The sequence below is a fragment of the Phyllobates terribilis genome, unplaced genomic scaffold, assembly GCF_046119375.1.
Source record: "Phyllobates terribilis strain yellow unplaced genomic scaffold, ASM4611937v1 Scaffold_1__5_contigs__length_1240528914, whole genome shotgun sequence".
Classification (NCBI taxonomy): Eukaryota; Metazoa; Chordata; class Amphibia; order Anura; family Dendrobatidae; genus Phyllobates; species Phyllobates terribilis.
The window spans coordinates 70,299,997-70,314,965 of NW_027362761.1; the positions used below are offsets into that span (position 1 = coordinate 70,299,997).

At 43.9% G+C, this 14,969-nt stretch overlaps 1 protein-coding gene across 3 annotated transcripts in view; it reads right to left on the minus strand.

Annotated features, from left to right (window-relative positions):
• Positions 1-1,404: 1,404 nt before the first annotated feature.
• The window catches only part of LOC141205336 (structural maintenance of chromosomes protein 2), a 127,239-nt gene continuing 113,674 nt past the window's right edge, over positions 1,405-14,969 (minus strand). For all 3 annotated transcript variants that reach the window (XM_073664095.1, XM_073664135.1, XM_073664087.1), the window contains one exon: positions 1,405-2,384. The gene's annotated coding sequence lies outside the window, so the exon portion shown is untranslated. The remainder of the gene's footprint in view (positions 2,385-14,969) is intronic.

The following is a 14,969-nucleotide window of genomic DNA, read 5'->3' on the forward strand; positions in this document are numbered from 1 at the left end:
GCTGCTGCCGGGCGATTGCGTGTGCCCGCTATTAAAGAGCATGAATATTCACCCCCTCTCCATGTCCATGGGAGTGGAGAAAGGTGAATATTCATGCTCTTTAATAGCGGCCACACGCGATCGCCCGGCAGCAGCAGGAGCGGCACTGTGGCTACACTGTGTGCTGGCTATTAAGGTGAGTGAAATCACTGCTCCCCACGCACACAGTCCCGGCGTGGGGAGCAATGACTATTCCGGCAGCTCATTTCACCTTGTGAGGGCACATGGCAATGATGTCATGCGTGGCTCACACAGTGAGATAAGTGCTAGCAGCAGAGCAGGATGCAGCGCTGGAACGGAGGGAAGAAAGGTGTGAGGAATGAGGGGGGCTTTGCATACCAGGATAGGGATGAGAGGTGCCATGCATACCAGGATGTAGATCAGGGGTGCCATGCATAACAGGATGGTGATCACGTGTGCAATGCATACCAGGATGGAGGGGTGCCATGCATACCAGGGTAAGGGGTGCCTTGCATACCAGGGTGAAGGGTGCCATGCATACCAGGATGAGGTGCCTTGCATACCAGGATGAGGGGTGCCATGCATACCAGGATGGGGATGAGGGATGCCATGCATACCAGGATGGGGATGAGGGGTGCCATGCATACCAGGATGAGGGGTGCCTTGCATACCAGGATGAAGGGTGCCACACATACCAGGTTGAGGGGTGCCTTGCATACCTAGATGAGGGGTGCCATGCATACCAGGATGAAGGGTGCCATGCATACCAGGATGGAGATCAGGGGTGCCATGCATACCAGGATGGAGATGAGTGGTGCCATGCATACCAGGATGAGGATGGGTCCACATATAATAGGAAGGCGGGACCATATATACCAGGAGGGGGATATTAACAGAATTGGGGGACATTACCCCTATAACAGTGTCAGCAGCGGACCCCCTGCCCCTTAACAGTGAATCATGACCACATTTTTTGCTTATTTTTTTCTTCTATTTTCCTCCTCTAAAACCTAGGTGCATCTTATGGTCTGGTGCGTCTTATAGTTAGAAAAATATGGTATTTTGTGTGACATATCTCTCTGATATAAAGGCATAAAAATTAAAAGTTTGAAAATTGCAAAATTTTTGCCAAATTTCCAATTTTCTTCACAAATAAACGCAAGTGATATCGAAGAAATGTTACTACTCTCATGAAGTACAATATGTCATGAGAAAACAATCTCAGAATCAGGGGAATCGGTTGAAGCGTTCCAGAGTTATTACCTCATAAAGTGACAGTGGTCAGAATTGTAAAAATTGGCCCGGTTTGGAAGGTGAAAACAGGCTCGGGAGTGAAAGGGTTAAGGCCATATGTGGTTCGGCAATAAAGGAGTTACGGTACGTCAAAAGGACTAGGCACTCAACTGAAGATTCAAATAGTATTTATTGACAATTCATATTTTTATGTGTCTAACATTTCAACCAATAACAGATTTTCTTCTGATGCACTATATGGAAAATAAAAATTCTTAACAAAATTCTTAACAAATGTAAAGAAAGTGTCAAAAAAGTAATAAAATAATATACAATAATAATGCTGACCAAACAAAACAGACTGTTATGCTAACACAATTCAATGTCAATAAAATAACAATAGTTTCACTTATGGAAGGCGACAGGCCCTAATATCGGTCCAGTAAAAGTATCTTAGTGGAGCAATTACCATTGTATGATACCATAGGTGAAAAATAAGAGAAAAGGCAAGAAAGAAGAGACATCAGAAATACCAAATTGATATAGATATGTCACTGTGAATCATTACTATTTAACTGTAAAGTTGAATGGACAAATAGTGGTTATATTGGAAAAAAATGTATATACTGTACATATATGGACCAGCTTAGCACCAGTATATCAACCGGTGTCCATAATGTAATAAATGGGGAGAGGGAGGAGTGGTCTGCATCTTCAATACTGATACAGTGAAAGTACAATATAGTGCATTATAATTATACTATCACTACAAAACACACACATAGGCGCAATATACAAAGCATAGAGCACTCAAAATGCACAAGTGATGTGTATAAAAGTAAATACAGATAACTGGGGAAACCCTAACTGAACAGAACTCACATGAATCATGAATATAGAAAAAATAAAGTACGACATTAAAGCGGTCTAACAGCTAAGGTGAAAGCGCTGAAATTAGGTCACTTGTGCGGTGGTTAAAAGTGAGGTATCAGAAATAGATGTCAAATCCGGTCCGGTGGTGACGTTGGACTTCCGAGCAGGAGTCACATACAAAGGAGAAGCCGGCAGCGTATATACGGTCACCATAGAATCAAATCACTTGAAAGGAACTGATTGACAGACACGTCCTTTAATAGAGCCATTGATGTATTCTAAGAGCAAATTAAAAAAAATAAATAAATAAAAATGTTAGTGTGCAAAATAGCAATATCTAAAAATACTACAGTATATAACCTTTGTGCTGCTGTAATCATATTGACCCAAATAAAGTATTTTACCACATTGTGAACAGCGTGAAAAAGCATAAAAAATATTAGACATTTTCTGAATTGCTGTTTATTAATTCTGCCTTTGAAAAATCGGAACAAAAAATGATTGAAAAAATGTTATATACCCCGAAATGGCACCAACAGAAATCTCAACAAATCCCGCAAATAATCCCCTACTCAGATCTGTCATTTGTCAACTGAAAAATAGAGATTTCTCACATTACTATTAGTTCAAAAGATGCTGGAAAAGCAACAATGATTCCAAAAACCAGGGCTGTGGATTCGGAGTTAGTTTTGGTTGGAGTCAGAGTCGGTAGAAATGTACCGACTCCGACTTCAGCTTTAAAAAAATTTATTAATATTTCATAATTGAACTTTCATATGAATTTTATAAATGTTACTCAAATATATACAGTTATATGAAAAAGTTTGGGCACCCCTATTAATCTTAATGTTTTATAAAAATTGGTGTTTTTGCAACAGCTATTTCAGTTTGATATATGTAATAACTGTTGGACACAGTAATGTTTCTGCCTTGAAATGAGGTTTATTGTACTAACAGAAAATGTGCAATCTGCATTCAAACAAAATTTGACAGATGCATAAGTATGGGCACCCTTATCATTTTCTTGTTTTAAATACTCCTACCTACTTTTTACTGACTTACTAAAGCACTTTTTTTGGTTTTGTAACCTCATTGAGCTATGAACTTCATAGCCAGGTGTATGCAATCATGAGAAAAGCTACTTAAAGTGGCCACTTGCAAGTTGTTCTCCTGTTTGAATCTCCTCTGAAGAGTGGCATCATGGGCTCCTCAAAACAACTGTCAAATGATCTGAAAACAAAGATTATTCAACATAGTTGTTCAGGGGAAGGATACAAAAAGCTGTCTCAGAGATTTAACCTGTCAGTTTCCACTGTGAGGAACATAGTAAGGAAATGGAAGAACACAGGGACAGTTCTTGTTAAGGCCAGAAGTGGCAGGCCAAGAAAAACATCAGAAAGGCAGAGAAGAATGGTGATATCAGTCAAGGACAATCCTCAGACCACCTCCAGAGAGCTGCAGCATCAACTTGCTGCAGATGGTGTCACTGTGCATGGGTCAACTATACAACGCACTTTGCACAAGGAGAAGCTGTATGGGAGAGTGATGCGAAAGAAGCCGTTTCTGCAAGCACACCACAAACAGAGTCGGCTGAGGTATGCAAAAGCACATTTGGAGAAGCCAATTTCTTTTTGGAAGAAGGTCCTGTGGACTGATGAAACCAAGATTGAGTTGTTTGGTCATACAAAAAGGCGTTATGCATGGCGGCAAAAAAACACAGCATTCCAAGAAAAACACTTGCTACCCACAGTAAAATTTGGTGGAGGTTCCATCATGCTTTGGGGCTGTGTGGCCAATGCCGGCACCGGGAATCTTGTTAAAGTTGAGGGACGCATGGATTCCACTCAGTATCAGCAGATTCTTGACAATAATGTTCAAGAATCAGTGATAAAGTTGAAGTTACGCAGGGGATGGATCTTTCAGCAAGACAATTATCCAAAACACCGCTCCAAATCTATTCAGGCATTCATGCAGAGGAACAATTACAATGTTCTGGAATGGCCATCCCAGTCCCCAGACCTGAATATCATTGAACATCTGTGGGATCATTTGAAGAGGGCTGTCCAAGCTCGGCGACCATCAAGCTTAACTGAACTGGAATTGTTTTGTAAAGAGGAATGGTCAAAAATACCTTCATCCAGGATCCAGGAACTCATTAAAAGCTACAGGAAGCGACTAGAGGCTGTTATTTTTGCAAAAGGAGGAACTACTAAATATTAATGTCACTTTTCTGGTGAGGTGCACCTGTCAAATTTTGTTTGAATGCAGATTGCACATTTTCTGTTAGTACAATAAACCTCATTTCAAGGCAGAAACATTACTGTGTCCAACAGTTATTACATATATCAAACTGAAATAGCTGTTGCAAAAACACCAATTTTTATAAAACATTAAGCTTAAGATTAATAGGGATGCCCAAACTTTTTCATATAACTGTATCTACTATCAAACTATGAACAACAGTGATAAGCAGTTCTGCTGGAGATAGAGACATTTCTTACTTCTTGTGTGTCACTGTTCTCCACTGCCCTTATCTAATCTTATACTTGGTTAACCTCATGCTGCCCCAATCCCCCTACTTACAATGTATGAAACTGAAAGTGAAATTGTGTTGCAAATTCTTAGTAGTAAAGCTCCTCCTCTAGACTAGATGTTTACTAGGTGTGTGTCTTCCAAGCATCTCACAGCTGCTACTCAGAAGAAGAAGACTGTAAGAAGTATTATCCTTTCAACAAACTTTGCATCAGTTAACTGTGAGTACATGAGGAATAACAGTATTACTGACCACTATATCAGTTGTACGACCTGGCAATAATTTTGTACAATTGTTTTTAGGAAAAACAATTGTCATTTGGATTGTGAATGCAGAATTAAAAACCTGAGAATGTCAAAGAAGCGTCACATTAAATCAGCTGTATTAGAACATTTCACCATCACTCAAGATAGAAAACATTATGTCTGTCAGTGTATGACAAATGATCCAGACGAAAACAAATGCTGTGAAGCCAAGATCAGTGCATATTCAGGCAAAGATAAAAATGCTCCTACCAGAGCTTCTAATCTAAAGAGACATTTACAGCGCTTTCATCCAGAAGTACTGAAAGCAGTGGATGAGAAAGACTGCATCCAAACCAAAGAACCAGTGCTCAGCTCTTCCAGCCAAACAAAGGAGCAGAGAACTTTGCAGCCATCAGTTGCAAGATATTTTGTCAGTGACAAAGTTACTGTGACAATGACAGTAGATAAATTTAAAAAACAGATCATAGAGCTTGTTGTAAAGGATAGTGTGCCTATTTCATTATTTTCACGATCAGCTTTTATGTGTCTGAATGGGGAAATGGTCCGCAAGCTTGGTGTTTCTCTGGAGAGAGAGAGAGAGTATTAGAAAATTAGTAATCGAAGAAGCTTTTAAACAAAAGGAATAACTTAAAAAAACCCTCAAGGGACGCTTTCTGTTTCTTAAAATGGATTTTTTTACTAGGAGAAAAACAGAGTCATCATGGTTTTTTAAAAAAAGACACATATTTTATTAACAATCAGTTAAGACAAGTGTTGTAATCAAAAAACAAAAGGAAATTAATAAAGAGCAAGTGAAAAGCAAGGTGGACAATGAAATATCCACATAAGCCTAAACAGACCTGCCTCAATATTAGATGCTTAATCAAAAATAGACACAACTCTTATGACTGGAAAAAAGGATTTTTCCATAAGAGTAGAAAGACCGCTGCACCTAAGATTTTCAACCAATACAGTGAAAATTGCATAAATAATAGGCCAATAATTTATCTCAATGGAATATCAAAATTGAAGAGCTGTCGTTAAACTGAACACCTAGTGGCGCACTATAGTATACTGAAAAAAGAGAACAAGCATCAAAGACAGACCCATCAATTAAGGTGCAGCGTGCATGTTAATATAAACTATAGAGTTGGACAGATAGAGGAGCATCTCCACATATTCCCTCCCTTCCCCCAATCTCCCACTCCTACAAAATGAAAGGAGGGGAGAGTGACCTCTTAGGCATATTAACATAAAGTGCCAGAAAGGGCATGTCACTCAAATTGGCAGTGGGGGAGATGTTGTTCTTACCAGGGGTGGTGGTGGGCAGTCAGTGGGCTTTAGGACAAACCACGTGCGTCCCCGACGCGCGTTTCGCGGCGACTACGGCCGCTTTCTCAAGGGGCGGTGAAAATAATGGGAAGCAGGCACCCTTTTTGAATCATTAGTGCCGGTCACGTGAGCGATCACGTGACCGGTCACATGTGTGATGGGGGCGTGCACTGGTGCCCTAGCGACGCGAAGCTGGCGCATGCGCCCGCCGTAACCCGCGCCAGACCACGCCCCCAGGCCGTCAAGACACCATCGCGCACGCGCGGGCACGCCGCTCAAAGAGCGGAGGTGCCCGACCGTGCGCGGACGTCATACAGACAGCCGGAGGCGCGCCCAACAGCAGGGAGGCCGGCGCATGCGCACCACGTCCCAGGGCAACAGTGCACGCATAGAAGTTACATATACACAGAACCAGGAAAGACAGAGCAGGAATTAAACAGGGAATTTCATATCATGACACCATATCCATGACAATTTGTCCATCAAGCCCTTTTCTTTGTCTTTTTCCATATTTCTGTCATCCCATCCTTAATTTCTATGGAACATCTGCATCACACAATCATTTGGAGTAAATAAAGATTGATCCAATAAGGTGCAAAGAGAGGAGTTATGTTATTATCTGAAAAAAAGCTGAAAAATGTATACAATTAAAAACAAGAATTAAATTAAAACCAAAACAAAAACAAAAAAAGGGAAAACGGAAAAAAAACAAAATTAACCCCAGACTAGACATATATATCCCTCGGACACAGTGAGGGTAACAAGGAGAGGGTAATTGTATGAATTAAAATTAACCAGAAAAAACCCAACATCACAAGAAGGAGGAAAAAGAGAGGGACTCATTTAGTCCACGGGGCGACAATGTCCCAAGTGTCACTATCCACTTAGCTTCAACCTGCGCCAAAACCTTTTTGACATTGCCGCCCCGTGCACCCAAACGTATCACGTCTATCCCCCGCACTTTGAAACAGCGAGGGTCGCAATTATGGACAGCCCTAAAGTGCCTAGGAATACTTTTGAGTTCGCTAACGTCGGTCGTTGTCCTGGCCGCACCAATGTCGCGCACATGCTCACGCACACGTATTCTCAGTTCCCTAGATGTAAGTCCAATATAGATTAGAGGGCAATCACACATGGCATAATAGATGACATTACTAGTGCCACATGAAATATAGTGTCTTATTTTAAAGAGTCTGTTGCCATCTGAGGACGTAAACGTGTTGCAGCGCGCGACATTGGTGCAGGCAAGACAACGACCGCAGGGAAAGGTTCCAAGGGTCGGTCCACGAGAGCCAAAAAGATTTGGTTGTGTCGGGACATAGTGGCTCGACACTAGAAGGTCTTTAAGATTTTTGGCCCGTCTCGGTGTCATAAGGGGACGATCCCCAAGAATTGGTCCCAGGGAGGGGTCGGTTGCCAAAATGTCCCAATGCTTGGTCATAATCCTCCTCATATTTTCCCACTCATGGTTGTAATCCGAAATATACCGAATTTTTACTTGTCCGGTCTCCGATCCTTTAATAACGTTTGAGTATAGTAAGTTGTTACGTGGGGTCCGTCTGGCCCTATCATATCCATGCTTGATACATCTGTTGCTGTACCCTCGTTGTTTAAATCTGAGCCTCAAGTCCACGGCCTGACGCTCAAATCTAAGGTCAGAGGAGCAGATTCGCCTCGCCCTCAGGAATTGCCCGACGGGGACGGCCCTTATAGTAGTGGGATGGTGTGCCGTATCGGCATGTATTAGGGCATTAACTGACGTAGACTTCCTAAAAATGTCGGTCTGGAGGCACCTCCCACCATCAACCTCCAGCTCGACATCCAGGAAGTCAATTTTAGTAGTATGAGATCTATATGTCAGTTTAATGCCCCATGTATTCTGGTTCAGTTGTACCATAAATTCATCGAGCTGTTGCACCGTCCCTCGCCAGAAAAACAAAATATCATCAATATAGCGGAGCCAGCATAAAATTTGGTCCGTGGCCCCCTCGCCCTCATCGCCAAAAATATGTCTCTCCCATGCTCCTAGAAAAAGGTTAGCGTACGAGGGCGCGCAGGCCGCCCCCATCGCTGTGCCCCGCCTTTGCAGATATACTGCATCTTTAAACAAAAAATAATTATGGGTCAGGACAAATTGCAAGAGCTCGATGATAAACCCACACAAAGGGCCGCCCAGGTCGGACGCCCCGAGGAAGAGACGGACCGACTCCAGACCAATGGTATGCTCAATGCAGGTGTACAGACTTTCCACATCTGCTGTAACAAGCAATACCCCACTATCCAAAAGGACGCCATCGACCCGCGTAAGGACGTCCGCCGTGTCTCTGATGTACGAGGGCAGGGTCTCAACAATTGGCTTCAAGTAAAAGTCAATAAATCTGCATATGGGTTCACATAGACCACCCAGACCTGACACGATCGGACGTCCCGGCGGGTCGACGGGGTCCTTATGGATCTTGGGTAAAAGGTAAAAGGTCGGTGTTTTTGGAAATCGGACAGTCAGGGCCTCCACCGTTTTCTTATCTACAATCCCACCCTCACAGGCATTGGCCAAAATCACCTGGAGTGCTGCGGAGAAGGAGGTTGTAGGGTTGTAACAGAGTTTGGAGTAAGTATTAGCATCCTTTAGTTGACGGAATGCTTCTTTCTCATATTTCTTGCAGGGCCAAATCACAATATTTCCCCCTTTGTCCGCTGCCTTGATTACAATGTCACTATAGGACTGCAAAGTACTAATTGCTTTCCGTTGAGATGCTGTAAGGTTATCAAATCTTCTAGAGGTAGACAACCTTCCAAAGTCCTCAGATACAAGCCTAGAAAAAATTTCCACAGCCGGTCACAGGGACAAAGGGGGAAAGCGTGTAGATTTAGGCCTTGCACATGGGGGTAACCCACCTTGTTGGAAAGATCCTTGCTCCTGCAATAGTTCCTCCAAATTTGAAATTGCCTCCTGCTCCGCAGAACTCTAGGATTCACAAGGTGCCATGCTCCTAGAGTGTAATTTATGGAGGATGAGTTTGCGTGTAAAAAGGTGAAGGTCCTTTAAAGCTGTAAAATAATTAAAGCCATTAGTGGGGGAGAAAGACAATCCCTTGCTTAGAACCTCCAACTGCTCTGCAGAGAGAACATGGGAGGACAAATTGACAACCTGTAACTCCCCCTGGGACCCACTCACCCGTTGTTGCGATGGACCTTTGTTTTTGCTATAAGGGCCGTCCCCGTCGGGCAATTCCTGAGGGCGAGGCGAATCTGCTCCTCTGACCTTAGATTTGAGCTTCAGGCCGTGGACTTGAGGCTCAGATTTAAACAACGAGGGTACAGCAACAGATGTATCAAGCATGGATATGATAGGGCCAGACGGACCCCACGTAACAACTTACTATACTCAAACGTTATTAAAGGATCGGAGACCGGACAAGTAAAAATTCGGTATATTTCGGATTACAACCATGAGTGGGAAAATATGAGGAGGATTATGACCAAGCATTGGGACATTTTGGCAACCGACCCCTCCCTGGGACCAATTCTTGGGGATCGTCCCCTTATGACACCGAGACGGGCCAAAAATCTTAAAGACCTTCTAGTGTCGAGCCACTATGTCCCGACACAACCAAATCTTTTTGGCTCTCGTGGACCGACCCTTGGAACCTTTCCCTGCGGTCGTTGTCTTGCCTGCACCAATGTCGCGTGCTGCAACACGTTTACGTCCTCAGATGGCAACAGACTCTTTAAAATAAGACACTATATTTCATGTGGCACTAGTAATGTCATCTATTATGCCATGTGTGATTGCCCTCTAATCTATATTGGACTTACATCTAGGGAACTGAGAATACGTGTGCGTGAGCATGTGCGCGACATTGGTGCGGCCAGGACAACGACCGACGTTAGCGAACTCAAAAGTATTCCTAGGCACTTTAGGGCTGTCCATAATTGCGACCCTTGCTGTTTCAAAGTGCGGGGGATAGACGTGATACGTTTGGGTGCACGGGGCGGCAATGTCAAAAAGGTTTTGGCGCAGGTTGAAGCTAAGTGGATAGTGACACTTGGGACATTGTCGCCCCGTGGACTAAATGAGTCCCTCTCTTTTTCCTCCTTCTTGTGATGTTGGGTTTTTTCTGGTTAATTTTAATTCATACAATTACCCTCTCCTTGTTACCCTCACTGTGTCCGAGGGATATATATGTCTAGTCTGGGGTTAATTTTGTTTTTTTCCGTTTTCCCTTTTTTTGTTTTTGTTTTAATTTAATTCTTGTTTTTAATTGTATATATTTTTCAGCTTTTTTTCAGATAATAACATAACTCCTCTCTTTGCACCTTATTGGATGAATCTTTATTTACTCCAAATGATTGTGTGATGCAGATGTTCCATAGAAATTAAGGATGGGATGACAGAAATATGGAAAAAGACAAAGAAAAGGGCTTGATGGACAAATTGTCATGGATATGGTGTCATGATATGAAATTCCCTGTTTAATTCCTGCTCTGTCTTTCCTGGTTCTGTGTATATGTAACTTCTATGCGTGCACTGTTGCCCTGGGACGTGGTGCGCATGCGCCGGCCTCCCTGCTGTTGGGCGCGCCTCCGGCTGTCTGTATGACGTCCGCGCACGGTCGGGCACCTCCGCTCTTTGAGCGGCGTGCCCGCGCGTGCGCGATGGTGTCTTGACGGCCTGGGGGCGTGGTCTGGCGCGGGTTACGGCGGGCGCATGCGCCAGCTTCGCGTCGCTAGGGCACCAGTGCACGCCCCCATCACACATGTGACCGGTCACGTGCTCGCTCACGTGACCGGCACTAATGATTCAAAAAGGGTGCCTGCTTCCCATTATTTTCACCGCCCCTTGAGAAAGCGGCCGTAGTCGCCGCGAAACGCGCGTCGGGGACGCACGTGGTTTGTCCTAAAGCCCACTGACTGCCCACCACCACCCCTGGTAAGAACAACATCTCCCCCACTGCCAATTTGAGTGACATGCCCTTTCTGGCACTTTATGTTAATATGCCTAAGAGGTCACTCTCCCCTCCTTTCATTTTGTAGGAGTGGGAGATTGGGGGAAGGGAGGGAATATGTGGAGATGCTCCTCTATCTGTCCAACTCTATAGTTTATATTAACATGCACGCTGCACCTTAATTGATGGGTCTGTCTTTGATGCTTGTTCTCTTTTTTCAGTATACTATAGTGCGCCACTAGGTGTTCAGTTTAACGACAGCTCTTCAATTTTGATATTCCATTGAGATAAATTATTGGCCTATTATTTATGCAATTTTCACTGTATTGGTTGAAAATCTTAGGTGCAGCGGTCTTTCTACTCTTATGGAAAAATCCTTTTTTCCAGTCATAAGAGTTGTGTCTATTTTTGATTAAGCATCTAATATTGAGGCAGGTCTGTTTGGGCTTATGTGGATATTTCATTGTCCACCTTGCTTTTCACTTGCTCTTTATTAATTTCCTTTTGTTTTTTGATTACAACACTTGTCTTAACTGATTGTTAATAAAATATGTGTCTTTTTTTAAAAAACCATGATGACTCTGTTTTTCTCCTAGTAAAAAAATGTTGCCTTGGAGTCGGTATTTGAGGGTGTCGGGGGGGATTCTGTTCCCTTGCCCACACTCAATTTGTAGTACTTGGGCTATTTTTCTAATTATATTTATTTCTGTGGCTCACACAGTTTATTTCAGGCCCGCTATGGACTTTCGAGCCCGGGACGGAACCTGGCTCTCACAACTTAACGATGCATGCAAGGAGGACAATGATAGTAATGCAGGGGGGGGGTTCTGTATGAATGAACATACTAATAAATTTAAGGATCTCATTAGAAAGAGAACACGGCTATGGTGGAATGTGGCTTTCCTAAAAAAATATATTGAGAGGGGTCTCATACCCCGGGGTCTGAGAGTACAGATCTTTCCCTCCTTCAATGTAGAGGATGATTCTATCAAGACTAGATGGGAACAACATTCCAACATATGCTCAATTGGATACATGCACCTACTTATTGAGATGAACCAGAAATCTCTAACATTGATTGAGACCGAAATTGAACAACTACAGCTTATACTGAAGAAAGAGATGTCTAATGAGTCTTTAAAAAAATTCAATGAAGACATTGAAATTCTAGCTCAGGAACTGGCTAATGAGGTCCAGACGTTTAAATCCAAGAAATTTTCACGTGATTTACAAGATAAACAATTACAACGTATGTACAAATGGGGACATTCAAATAGACGGTCTCGCCCTCAACAGAGAGGAGGCTCTCTTTCCAGATCAAGATCAACGTCCATGTCATCCACCACGTCTGTGGAGGACCCTCACGAAAAAACGCAATTTGTGGATAATCCGAGTGCTCTGGGACAAAATCCTAGAAGGGTCCAGACTCGACAGACTAGCAAAAACAAAAGGTCCATCGCAACAACGGGTGAGTGGGTCCCAGGGGGAGTTACAGGTTGTCAATTTGTCCTCCCATGTTCTCTCTGCAGAGCAGTTGGAGGTTCTAAGCAAGGGATTGTCTTTCTCCCCCACTAATGGCTTTAATTATTTTACAGCTTTAAAGGACCTTCACCTTTTTACACGCAAACTCATCCTCCATAAATTACACTCTAGGAGCATGGCACCTTGTGAATCCTGGAGTTCTGCGGAGCAGGAGGCAATTTCAAATTTGGAGGAACTATTGCAGGAGCAAGGATCTTTCCAACAAGGTGGGTTACCCCCATGTGCAAGGCCTAAATCTACACGCTTTCCCCCTTTGTCCCTGTGCCCGGCTGTGGAAATTTTTTCTAGGCTTGTATCTGAGGACTTTGGAAGGTTGTCTACCTCTAGAAGATTTGATAACTTTACAGCATCTCAACGGAAAGCAATTAGTACTTTGCAGTCCTATAGTGACATTGTAATCAAGGCAGCGGACAAAGGGGGAAATATTGTGATTTGGCCCTGCAAGAAATATGAGAAAGAAGCATTCCGTCAACTAAAGGATGCTAATACTTACTCCAAACTCTGTTACAACCCTACAACCTCCTTCTCCGCAGCACTCCAGGTGATTTTGGCCAATGCCTGTGAGGGTGGGATTGTAGATAAGAAAACGGTGGAGGCCCTGACTGTCCGATTTCCAAAAACACCGACCTTTTACCTAAGATCCATAAGGACCCCGTCGACCCGCCGGGACGTCCGATCGTGTCAGGTCTGGGTGGTCTATGTGAACCCATATGCAGATTTATTGACTTTTACTTGAAGCCAATTGTTGAGACCCTGCCCTCGTACATCAGAGACACGGCGGACGTCCTTACGCGGGTCGATGGCGTCCTTTTGGATAGTGGGGTATTGCTTGTTACAGCAGATGTGGAAAGTCTGTACACCTGCATTGAGCATACCATTGGTCTGGAGTCGGTCCGTCTCTTCCTCGGGGCGTCCGACCTGGGCGGCCCTTTGTGTGGGTTTATCATCGAGCTCTTGCAATTTGTCCTGACCCATAATTATTTTTTGTTTAAAGATGCAGTATATCTGCAAAGGCGGGGCACAGCGATGGGGGCGGCCTGCGCGCCCTCGTACGCTAACCTTTTTCTAGGAGCATGGGAGAGACATATTTTTGGCGATGAGGGCGCGGGGGCCACGGACCAAATTTTATGCTGGCTCCGCTATATTGATGATATTTTGTTTTTCTGGCGAGGGACGGTGCAACAGCTCGATGAATTTATGGTACAACTGAACCAGAATACATGGGGCATTAAACTGACATATAGATCTCATACTACTAAAATTGACTTCCTGGATGTCGAGCTGGAGGTTGATGGTGGGAGGTGCCTCCAGACCGACATTTTTAGGAAGTCTACGTCAGTTAATGCCCTAATACATGCCGATACGGCACACCATCCCACTACTATAAGGGCCGTCCCCGTCGGGCAATTCCTGAGGGCGAGGCGAATCTGCTCCTCTGACCTTAGATTTGAGCGTCAGGCCGTGGACTTGAGGCTCAGATTTAAACAACGAGGGTACAGCAACAGATGTATCAAGCATGGATATGATAGGGCCAGACGGACCCCACGTAACAACTTACTATACTCAAATGTTATTAAAGGATCGGAGACCGGACAAGTAAAAATTCGGTATATTTCGGATTACAACCATGAGTGGGAAAATATGAGGAGGATTATGACCAAGCATTGGGACATTTTGGCAACCGACCCCTCCCTGGGACCAATTCTTGGGGATCGTCCCCTTATGACACCGAGACGGGCCAAAAATCTTAAAGACCTTCTAGTGTCGAGCCACTATGTCCCGACACAACCAAATCTTTTTGGCTCTCGTGGACCGACCCTTGGAACCTTTCCCTGCGGTTGTTGTCTTGCCTGCACCAATGTCGCGCGCTGCAACACGTTTACGTCCTCAGATGGCAACAGACTCTTTAAAATAAGACACTATATTTCATGTGGCACTAGTAATGTCATCTATTATGCCATGTGTGATTGCCCTCTAATCTATATTGGACTTACATCTAGGGAACTGAGAATACGTATGCGTGAGCATGTGCGCGACATTGGTGCGGCCAGGACAACGACCGACGTTAGCGAACTCAAAAGTATTCCTAGGCACTTTAGGGCTGTCCATAATTGCGACCCTCGCTGTTTCAAAGTGCGGGGGATAGACGTGATACGTTTGGGTGCACGGGGCGGCAATGTCAAAAAGGTTTTGGCGCAGGTTGAAGCTAAGTGGATAGTGACACTTGGGACATTGTCGCCCCGTGGACTAAATGAGTCCCTCTCT